This window comes from Bubalus kerabau, chromosome 16 (genome assembly GCF_029407905.1).
Source record: "Bubalus kerabau isolate K-KA32 ecotype Philippines breed swamp buffalo chromosome 16, PCC_UOA_SB_1v2, whole genome shotgun sequence".
In the NCBI taxonomy this organism is placed as follows: domain Eukaryota; kingdom Metazoa; phylum Chordata; class Mammalia; order Artiodactyla; family Bovidae; genus Bubalus; species Bubalus kerabau.
In genome coordinates this window covers 77,130,954-77,142,303 of record NC_073639.1, presented here as the reverse complement: position 1 = coordinate 77,142,303, position 11,350 = coordinate 77,130,954, and the positions used below count along the sequence as shown (strand labels likewise).

Genomic DNA, 11,350 nt, shown 5'->3' with positions numbered 1-11,350 from the left:
TGAGACCCCATGGACTGCAGCACACCAGGCTTCCCTGTCCCTCACTATCTTCCAGAGTTTGCTCAAATTCATGTCCTTTGAAGTTGGTGATGCCATCCAACCATCTCATCCTCTGTTGCCCCCTTCTCTTCCTGCCCTCAATCTCTCCCAGCATCAGGGTCTTTTCCAATGAGTTGGCTCTTCACTTCAGTGTGCTAAATGCTCTAACCCAGCATTCCAGGACACAGCTCTCATTTTTCCATTTTACAGATGCAAACATTGAGGCTTAGAGCAATTATGTGTCACTTGCTTGAAGTCAGAATTAAGTGGCCAGTGGCAGTGGCTGGATTAATTCCACAGCCCTGCAGTGAGGATGTAGATGCCTGATCCTTTCTTGGAGAGCTGATGCCCTGTGAAAACTGGGACTCAGAGAGGGCAAGGGCCTGACTGGTATTAACCCCAGGCAAGAGTCCAACTCAAACCTGCATGACACCCCTAAAAGCCCATTGCACTTCACTGTTGTGCTGCCTCATCTGTGCTACTCCCGGAAGTCCACAGAAACCCTTTGCAGGCAAGGAAAGCAACGACTCCCTGTGTCCCGGGGCTCTCCCTGTTCTGGGGTTCCCCGGGTCCAAGGGATCTTCCTGTCCCGGGACTCCCCAGGCCCCCTGTGTCCAGGACTCTGCCTGACCTTGGGCTCCCCGTGTCCCAGAGCTCCTGTGTCCAAGGTCTCCTCCTGTCCCAGGGCTCCCCATGTCTCAAGGCTCCCCCTGTCCTTGGGCTCCCCGTTGTCCGAGGACTCCTGACCAGCAGGTGGCAGACCCAGCGAGAGACACTCAGTCCTCCTCCCGCCACCTGGCAAGAGAGTCAAGCTGGGTGGTGCCAGTGATTCCCTCCAGGCAGCTGGATTCTGCAGTCCAGCTGAGAGGTGGTAGTGTTGGATAAGCAGAATCCGGGGTTTGGAGGCGAGTGGCAATGCCCAGGAGGACAATAGGCAGCAGCCGCAGAGTGATCTGCCCCAAACCACTGGGCCCAGAGGTGCGGGACCCCTAGTGGCCAAGCCCTCCTGACCACCACCTTCCCATTATCTGCAAAGGGGATGCAGCCATGCTTGGGTTGGGGAGGTGGAAATCCCACTCTGCTGTCAGCCAATGAGATGGGTCAGGGTAGGGGCCTCAGGGCCACCACGGGTTCCCTGTCACCCTACCTCTGAACACATACATCCTTAGATGGGAGATCATGACCTCGTGTGGTCACCCTTTTGACTTCAAGCATCTGCAGCTGGTGGGAACTTCTAACATCCAGCTGAAACCTGGCCCTCCCTGCAGCATTTCACACATGCCTGAGGGATGGCCCTACAAAACTGGCCAGAAGCCAGATAGAGGGTGGGTGAGAGGGGAAGATGGGGCTCCTGGGCCCTGTCGCGATGGACCAAGGGCGGAGGCCCCCTTCCCTGAACTCTGACTCCTTCCAGCCCCCATCTGCAGCCTGGGTCAGGGAGGGAGGCCAGTCCCGCGGGCCCTGCTGGGTGGGCGGAGCCCACGGTGTTGTAAATTCACCCCTGAAGGAGGAGAAAAGCCACCGTTCCCCGAGGGGTCGCACCCACTCGGATCTCCACAGTGGGAACGCTGGAGCGATGAGGGTGGGAGACCGCCCAGATGGACTGGGTTGGAGCCCCACCGCCTCCTCCCAGTGACCTACAGCTGGCGAGAACCTCTCTACGCCTCGGGCCTCGGTGGGCTTCCCGTCTGTAAAACGGGAGGGCAGCAGAACGCTCCCTCGCGAACTGTGGGGAACACAACTGGTGCCGATGGGCGGGCACGGCGTGCAGCCAACAGCAGGCGCTGGAGGAGGATTCCCGGGAGCTGGGGGTGATGATAGAGCCGACCGGCCCAAGTCCTGGGATGGGGCGCCAGGCCTGCCCGGCTCCCCACGCGGGCCGCATGGCCTGGGCACGTCCTCGAAGGCGGCCGGGAGAGGACGGCCAGCAGCCCGGGCCACAGCCGCATAGGTCCCGGCAGGTGCCCCGGCCTCCGCCGCTCCACGAGGGGCCGTGATCGGCAGAGACGGACACCCCCAGCGCCAATGGCAAGCCGGCGTCTCTTCGCGCTCGTCCAATCGGCGCCGGTTGCCGGGCCTCCCGACCAATGAGAACAGTGGCGGTGGCGGGGAGGGGCGAGGGTCGCGGCGCCGGCAGGCCGGCTTTGCGCACGGGCCGCGCAAGGGGCCGAGGGCTGGCCCGGGTTGCGCCGGGCGCTGAGGGTGCGCCCCGCACCGGCGCGATCGGAGGCCCCCGGACGGTCATCCGCGCCCGCCCGGGGACACCGCGCGCCGAGGGACCGGCGGACGCCCGTCTGGGGCGGGGGCCGTGCTGCGGCACCGCCCACAACCGCGCTCCAGGTAGGCTCCGGCCGGGAACCCGGGTCGGGGTCGGGGCCGGCATCCGGGCTGCGGGCCGGGCAAGGGCTGGAATCGAGGTCTGGGCAGGGGTCAGTGCCGGGAGTGCAGGCCGGCCCCGCTCCACCCGCACCGCGCGGCGGTGCGCGAGATCCCGGACCGGCGGGGGCGGGTCCCTTTGTGCGCGGCCTGGGGTCCTGCCCGGCCGGCCGTGCGCCTCGCTCAGCGCACCCCTCCGGTCGCGGTGCAGCCTGAGCCGTGTCCCCCCTACTCGACCGGGCGCCTTGGGCCGGCGCCACGCAGCCACGGAAACTTTACATCTGCCGAGCCGATCAGGGGCTGGGGAACTTTCCTGGGGAGGCTAGCCGCAGGGAAGCACCCGCACGGCGGGGACGGGGAATGCCCGGGCGCCGGCGCCGCGCCCGCCGCCCAGAGGACAAGGGAGGGAACGCTGCCCGGGGTCCCTGCCCGGAGCCCCAACCTGGCTCCCCATCCTCGCCTCCCCTGCGCCCCGCTGGTGGGTCCCCAACCGCTGGTGTGAGGCGCGTTTCCCCCAACCCGGAATGGGACTCGGACCAGATTGGCTGTTATCCTGAGCACGCAGCCGGAGATCCCCAGCCTGCCTCTTTTGATCTTAAATAATTAAATATTGGGTTATTACAACATGTCACCATTTCTAACCTCTGCACAACGTGTCACAGTGAAAACAGGAGTTGGAGACTCCCGTGCCCCTTTCCCTTTAACCCAAAGGTTTTAGGAACAAGGAGAAAAGCTGCTCCGAGGGTCTCATTCCGTGTGTAACCCCCTCTCCCTCGCACCCCTTTCACAGGTCACCCAAGTCGCCATGCAGGGCATGCGCCAGGTGAGGGTCTGTGAGCCTAGGGGCGTCCTTCCGATGAGGGCATGCCCAGCCCCACACTGGGAGCCTTGGGGTCCAGGCTCCCGCAGGTCTTCCCAGCCCAAGCAGGTCCCACCTGCCCTGTCTCAGTGTATCTGGACACGCAGCAGTTCCCGAGCAGGTGGTCTGGGTCTGGGGTTCAGCCACAGCGTGTGGAGCTGTGAATCTGGCACTCGTGTTTTCCCGCAGCCTCGCCCGTCCCTTCCACAGCGCCCTGTCTCTCCCCCATCGCCCACATCCCCAAGTCTGAGGTCCACCGGCACCCAGCCCAGGGCCGGGCATAGAGCACGCACTGCACTCAGGACTCTGGTCTGGCCCTGGCCTGGGGAGGAGGTCCCACAAGCACAGCCCAGCTAGCCCCTACCCCACTCTCCACATGGGCACGATGCCTGCTAACCATATGCCTCCTGGGGGAGCGGGGCCCGCCCTCAGTCCTGCCAGGCTAGAGCTGCACCCCCCCACCCAGCCTGGGCCACATGCTTCCCCCCAGGGTGGCCCCTCAGGTCGCTTCTCAGTCCTAGGGGTCCCTCTGCATCTCCCGGTTTCCCTGGGGGCTGCACCACCAGCCCCATCTGTGCTGCACAGGATTCAGGTGGGTTCCCTCTCCTCCACCCCCGGGCCACCAGTGAGATCCTCCACCTCCAAGAGGAGCCAAGGGGCGAATGGAGACACCAGCCCACCTGAACCAGCGGGCGGGAGGGAGGGAGGGAGGGGACAGCCGGGGCGGGGGTCCTGGGGGTAAGTGTTGTGGGGTGCCAGGGAGGTGGCCAGGGTTCCCAGGGCTTTCCCCAGCAGTGTCTCAGTTGGGTACCTGCTCCTTTGCTGCCTCATCCATCAAGACTCAAATGAGGTGTCAGCCACTGCGCAGGAACCCCAGAGTCAGAGCGTAAGTGGGAACTAGGGGTCGGAGAGTTACTGGGGGGACTCAGGGTCAGAGAGGAACTGAGGGAACTCAGGGTCAGAGAGGAACCAGCGGGACTCGGGGTCCAAGAATAAGCAGGGGGACTCAAGGTCAGGAGCCCCTTCCTGGGGCTTCGCCCGGGAGGGCTGCACAGCCGACCTGCCCGGAGCTGGGGGGCATCCGCATCACTCGCGGGGCCCCTCCCCCTTGCCCCTCCCCGAGGGGTGGGGGGCGGTGGATGTGAGGCACAGCCCTCACCGAGGCCCTGGCGCACCCTGAGCGCCGGCGCCCTCCAGCAGAGCAGGCACAAGCTGAGTGCGGCCACCAGAGGGCGCCAGGGGCCGCCACAGCCAGCAAGAGCGGCTCCACCCAGCCCCCCAGTGCGAGGGTGGGGGGAGTGGGGGGAGGAGGACCCCTTCCCCAGGCGCCCAGAAGCACTCACTGGAGCTTTGCTCTGTCTGGGTCCCCTGCCCAGAGTGGGAAGCTGGAGAGGGCAAGGCCCCTGGGTACTGGACACAGCAGGGGGAGCAGGCTGGGGCCGGGCTCCCAGTGGCCATCCTGTCATGCATGGCCCCTGGGTCCAGGCCAGGCCTCAGCGCCAGCCACTCAACACCAGGCCGTGCCTCTCTGCCTCAGTGTCCTGGGCGGCATAGAGGGCGCAGCCAAAGGGGGTCCTTTCAAGATGCACAGACTGACCAGTGGCCAGCAGGGGCTGGCCAGGATTTCCATGGTGGAACAGGATTCCAGACAGGGCAAGCTTGGGCTCCTCACCACCCTTCATGGCCCAGAGCTGCTGGCCCATCCCCCCCAGCCCAAGCCCCATCCCCCATCCCCCCATCCCCCCATCCCCCCATCCCCCCCAGCACCCAACCTGGGCCCCATCCCCCCAGCCTGGGGCCCATCCGTCCATCCCCCATCCCTGGCCCCAGCCCAGGCCCCACACCCCTCCAGACTGGGATTGTACCGTGGGGGCTCCCTCACGCTGCCAGGTGTCTCTGGTCTGTGCTTGCTATCCTGGCTTTTGGCCGGCCTCAGGGGGTTCCTGCCCAGCCAGGGGCACCACAGACCTTTCTGGGGCAGAAGCAGCCCTCTCGGACCCCGGGCTCTTGGTGCAGGGTCCTTGTTCGGCAGGGACCCCCGAGCCCGCCGACCAGCTCTGCGGGTTGCTGAGGAGGGCTCCCTGCGACAGGCACCCTCAGCCTCGCAGCACAAGCCCCACTGCTGCTGCTGCCTTCATGTCTCAGGCCTGCCCGTCTGTCTGTCCATCCACAGCCCCCGGGCTCTTAAGAGGCTCTGCCCCCAGCACCCCAGGGTACGGTGCTGCCGAGGCGAGTTGCCCTGGGCATGCAGACCCCGCCCAGGTCCACGCCCACCACACACCATCCACACCCTCCCGGTTCTCAGTCCTTCTCGCCCTGAAGATGCCCCCCACCCCCACACTGGCCTGGACCCCGGGTTGCCTCTGCTTTGGTGGCTTCTTGGCCCACTGGAGCCCCCGAGGTGGGAGCCCTGTTCTTCCCGTGGTCGGGTGGTTATCAGGACTGATAATAAAGGCACGTTGTTCTCGTGGGACGAGGTCTTTGTCAACGCTTAAGCCAGAAGCAGATGCGCCCCAGACATATCACATTCGGAGCAAACGCTGATTCCTGACCTTGGTGGGGGCCGCAGGTCCTGCCACAAGCGGGCAGACTCCCAACCATGCCTGCCTCCCAGGCACTCACGCACACACATGTACACACATGCACACACACGCCTGGCTCGAGCCCTCCCCCCAGCCTTCTTTCTTGCCTCTGGCCCTGGCCTCCTGCTCTCCCGTCACGATCCTGCCCCAACTGGACACCCTTCCCCTTGTTGAAGGGGCTGCCAGGAGGCAGAAGCCTGCACCCTCGGGCCCCCAAATGAGCCATGTCCGCAAGGAAAGGTTGGATGGAGGCTTGAGACCACTTGGGTGACACTGAGGAGCCGGGGGGGAGGTCCCGTCACTGTGATCCCCGGAGGGGCCTGCCACCTGTCGTACCACCCTGTTTTTCATTTTTCAGCAGTATTGCCAGGCCTGGCTGCAAGCAGAGAGAGGGGAGGCGTCCCCAGGCCTGGACACAGGGAGGGGAGGCATCCCCAGCACCCTGGCTGAGACAGGCAGCTGCAAGTTTCTTGGTCTGGGCCTGGGAGGCTCGCTGCCTGCCTACGAGGCACACAGATGGGGCCAGCCTCAGGGGACCTGGGGGAGGTGGGGCGTGGACCCCTGCACTGGTCCTGGTGTGGGAGCATATCACAGCAGAGCGCGCCCAGCCTCGGGAAGCCAGAGAGGTTATCCGCTTACAACTCTGAACGCTCCAGGTTTTGAAGGATAGTCAGAAGCGTAAGAAACGCCCAGGTGGCCAGTGCTAAGTGTGGACGCGACAGACCCAGTGCGAGGAGGGACAAGAACGTGCTCAGGGTCCTGTGGGGCAGGCCCCTGTCGGCGCACCATAGGATGCCCCGGGCTGGGATAACCAGGGATGACCAGCCGGGGTCTGACCCTGTCCAGGAGGGACTCAGCCCCACAGATTGGCCTCAGCAGGTGCCCTCTGGACGAAGAGCCTGCCAATGGGTGTCTGGACGTGCTGACCTCCCCAGGGATGTTCCGTCCTCACACAGGTGGAGGGCAGGGCGGCTTGTGGTCAACAGAAGGACAGACTGTGGCCTGAGTGTGTGTGTGGGCGCCTCTGGTCAGCCTCAGCCCAGGTAGGCACACCACCCCGGGCTGGACAGGGCTGGACGTGAGGCCTCCTGCCAGCCCTGCTCGAATCCACCAAGGGGCTGGGCGTGGACCATGGACACTGGCTTGCGGGATGCCCACCAGGACGTCAGCCGGGCAGGTCTGTGCTGCCCAGACGCGGGTGCCCAGCCGGTCAGTGCCCACGTGTTCTGCAGGCCGCCAGCTCTGATCCTGCTCGGGGCCGTTCCCAACGAACCAGAGAGGCTGGAGCCGCCAGCAGTGACGGGCCACGGGCCCACGTGAGGGCCCAGCGGGGCCAGGTGGCCTCCAGCACACACAGCCACACTGGGCCACGGTCAGAGGGGGAGGAGCTGTGCCTGGCGTGCGCCGGCCCTGCCTCGTGGGCTCCTCTGTGGTGACAGCTCCAGGGGCACAGGGCGCAGCGTCCGGGGAGGGAGGCAGGGACGGAGGCGGAGGAGGCCCTGGGCCCGCGAGGCCGGGCAGTCCGTTTGCTGTGCCGATGGACTTGCAGAGGGTGGCGAGCTCTGAGAACACCAGCCCAGCATCTCGGTGGCCAGGCTGCGGGGCCGCAAGGGGCCTGCTCGGTCGGGATGAGGAGGCTCGGCCGCGTCCAGGCTGTGGGGCCTCTTGGGGCCAGGGTCTTGCGCATTGGCCACTGCGGGCGTTTTACAGCCTTCCATGTTTGCCTGTGGTTGGTGACTTTCTGTTTGAGAAAGTTTCAAACTTTGCATGTTCTGTGCGGAAGCTATGGAAGTCTTCTTCCCATGGTTCCATGTCCCACGCATGTCCTCTGAGCATGGCCGAGCGAGCACACGTTCGTCCACCCCGTTGGTGTTTCCAGGTCGGCGTCCACGCCCGAGACTTCACCCACCTGGAGTCTGCGTTGACGCAGACGGGAGGTGAGGGCTGAGCTTGGTTGACACAGTTGTATCTGACCTATTACCTGACCGACGTGTCCTGTCAGTGGAAACTGGAAACAGGACCCCCGGGTCCTCGTTGGACACTCAGGCCAACCAGCCTCTGTGTGGGACAGTCCTGGGCGGCCTCGAGCTGGCCCCGCAGGTGCGGGCCGGTCCACGCTGTCAGGGGGCCCCTGCCATGCTGGCCCTGTGCACGTGGGTCCTGCTCTGGTCCCCCCGAGTCTCCAGCCCGTCTGAGCCTCTTGGTGACCAAGAACAGGTCCCTGCTGTGGGGAAGCCTCTCAGAAGCCCGCAGAGTGATGCGAGCCCCCTTTGTGGCATCCCGCCTCTGAGCGGGCCTGGGCAGTTCCCTAAGGCTCTCCCACTTCTGGCGGCCTGCAGGGAGTGTGTGGGCCTCCTCCTCTAGGTGTGGGCTTGGCATGCTTGTGACCTCCAGTGGACGCAGCACCAGCTGCACCCACACCTGCCTGTTTGCATCTCTGCTCGGGGTGGGGCCTCACCAGCCACATCAGCATCTGCCTGTTCCCTGGGTGCTCTGCTCTGCTCCCAGCCTGAGCCAGCCTGTCAGCTTCCTTCCCCAGGCCCTGAGCGTGTGCTCCGGCCCGGCCCGGCGGGACCCTCCGCGGGGCACCCCGAGTCATCAGCCCTGCCCTGACTTCGGTCTTGTGCTCCGATCTGGGGAGGGCCGCCTGTTGTTAGGTGGGGTGAGGCCCCCACGCCCCCTACCCTCCCGGCACACGTTGCCAGGTTGAGGTTTGCAATTGATGACTTTGGTATTTCAAATATGCCTTTAGTTAAACTTTCTCTTTTCAAAATATTTTCACTCTCTGTGAAATCCTAATTAGGCCATTCATTCGTCTGAATGTACTTGCTGCTCTCTGCATTTTGCAAGATAACGAGACTGGGAGCCGGGCTGGCAGCCCGTCCTCCAGGGCCTCCGCTTGCTCATGCCCTGCAGGGAGAGCCTGGCGCCCCGCAGCCATGGATGGGGTTGAGTGTGCAGGTAGAGGGGCCTGGGTGGCCAGTCGGCCCTGACAGTGGGAAGTCTGCCCGATGTTTTCTTAGAATGTCCAGAGCTGGGTTTACCCTCGGGATGTCGGGATGTCATGAGAAAGGAGAAAGGGAGGCGCCCGGCTTGCGGAGCTGCCAGCCGAGGCCATAGAGGAGCGTCTGTCTGCGGATAGGGTGGGTGGGCCGCTGGGGGCTGAGCCAACATCACAGACCGCCTGGTGGCACCGTGGACACCTCGGTGCTCCCTGGGGTGGCCCGGCGCCCGGGGCACAGAGCCCGGGGAGAGCGAGCCGTGCAAGCCCAGCTTGGCGTGAGCACAGCCTTCCCGGCTTCCTCCTGGGCGGACAGCTCAGGCCCACCGTGACCACGCAGCCCTGCTGGAGGCCGCTGTGTGGGCTGGCTCCCGGCTGGATCTGGGGTCTCTCGGAGACCCCGTGCCAGCGGGCGTGGCCCGGCGCCCTGGCCTCACGCTCCCGCCCCCCGTCCCGTGGGCTCTGGGCTGTCCCCGCGGTTCGGCAGGCCTGCCTCTGGCCTGTGTCCATGGCCTTGACAGTGTCCTGGCCGCCAAGCCTCCACTGAATTTTTCTTCAAATCCCCGTGGGGTCCGTGATCAGTCCTTCTTAAAGTTTGTTCCCAGTTCATCAGATCAAGGCCGTCTTTCACCTCTCAAGGACACATATCAACAGCTTCCTTAGGCTTGTGCCAGTTAACTGCCGCTCTCTGGGGCGCTGGGGCGGCAGGGGCGGCCTGGGCGCTGGGGTCTCTGCCGCCCTAGGGCTTCTGTCCAGGGTCCTGGCCCAGCCACACAACCCCTCCTGTCACAGGGACCTCCGGTGTGGACCAAGGCTGGGCGCTGCAGGCCAGGCCTCACGGGTCTGCCCGACCCTCCAGGAGCCAAACTCTTGCCTCCCCCAGCACACGGATGTCAGAGACCACTCACCACCCATTCCCCAGGGCAGGCAAGGCCGCTTGGGGCAGCTTGGTGGGCTCACAGCTGCACAGCGTGGACAGGCGTGTGTGCGCATGACCATGTGGGTGGCTGGAGGCGTGTGCCTGCAGGCGGGTCCGAGGAAGCCCCCAAACTGCCAGTCAGCCTGCCACAGTGATCCACGTCCTGCTGGTGGGGCGGGAGCACACGCATCCTTTGGTCTCACAGGATGGGGGCATCAGGGAGCCAGGCAGGGGCACTGAGGAGGGGCAGGGGAGGGTGTGGGGGCAGTCTGCACGGGGTGGGGTGGGGTGAAGCCCCTTGCCCCTGCTGGGGCGTTTGCATATAAAATATGAGACTGTGCTGTTGGCTGGAGACTGCTGGTGTCTGGACCTGTTGCCATGGGCACTCCTGGGCTTCAGGCACCGGTCTGGTCGGGAGGAAGGGCAGTCTGGAGCAGAGGAACTGGCATAGCTCAGCTTCTGGGAGGAGGTGGGGTCCCAGGCCCCCAGGAGGGGCCGGTGCCAGCTGGAGGCCACACGGGACCCTGGGCAAGGGCAGACCAGCAGGGCCCTTAGGTGCTGTGGACTGGGGGCAAGGCTGGAGGGGCCCAGGGCCCCCTTCCCGGGGCGAGCTTTGCTCGGTTGCCTGCTCATTCAGGCCCGGGTGACCCAGCCGCCCTGCCTCTGCCCACAGCCACTGGAGGGTCTTCCTAACACCGTCGCCCCCAGGCTGTCGGCTCTGTGTCTTCAGGGCCCCCGTTGTTCCCCAATAAGGGGATAGGCGACCCGTTTCCTACTCTCGAGCTTCCCAGGGAACCTCCTCAAAGCTGAGCCACAGGACCGCGAGGCCCTGGCCTGGGCTTGGTGGGGGGAGGGCCCGGGACTGCTGACAGAGGTCCGCGCGAGCCCGTCCAGGAGCCCAGAAGAGTCAGCAGCTCCCAGGAATGCAGGCGGGGCAGCCGGCCAGGCGGGCGAGGAGCCCCCACCCCTGACCAGGAGGGCCGCCCCTTGGCAGCCCGCGCCCCTGCCCCCTGTGGGTCTGCCCACAGAGAACCGACCCTCCCGGACCAGCGCGGCCCTGCGCTGCCCCCGAGGCTGTGGCCCCTGCTCTGGGCGCTGGGTTAGCAAAGCTGCAGGGGTCAGACTGAGGTCACCCAGGGAGGGCTGCCGGGCAGGGTGCCCGGCACACGGGGCACTGCCAAGTGCCTGCTCAGCAGTGGCCAGGGTGGCCGGGGCCCATGGGGATGGGGGGCAGCGGGGACCAAGCAACACGCTGGGGGGCTCCACACTGGGCCCACACCACCCCCAGGGTCCCATCTCCCCTCCCCGGCAAGGCCCCCTCCTGCCCCAGTCTGTCCTGAGGTCCTGGCTGCGGCAAGCCTGCCCCAGGCAACCCAGCTGGCCCAGCTGCACGTCCTCGGGGCAGGCAGGTGAAGGTGGGGTGGAACAGGGGACAGGGCCGGCCTGGCCCCAGACCTGCAGCCTCTCGGCCATCACCCGCTGCGTCCTGAACCCGACTTCCCCTCCGGCAGGGGGCTTCCCTGCTGCCTCCACCCCCTCCCCTTTTCCAAGAAGAGTAGGTCTCCTGTCAAAGG

General features: G+C 65.6%; 1 protein-coding gene across 4 annotated transcripts in view; it reads left to right on the top strand.

Moving 5' to 3' along the window:
* Window positions 1-2,203: 2,203 nt before the first annotated feature.
* The window catches only part of ARVCF (ARVCF delta catenin family member), a 30,383-nt gene continuing 21,236 nt past the window's right edge, over window positions 2,204-11,350 (top strand). For 3 of the 4 annotated variants that reach the window (XM_055549893.1, XM_055549894.1, XM_055549892.1), the window contains exon 1: window positions 2,204-2,379. The gene's annotated coding sequence lies outside the window, so the exon portion shown is untranslated. The remainder of the gene's footprint in view (window positions 2,380-11,350) is intronic. The other variant, XM_055549895.1, reaches the window with a different exon arrangement.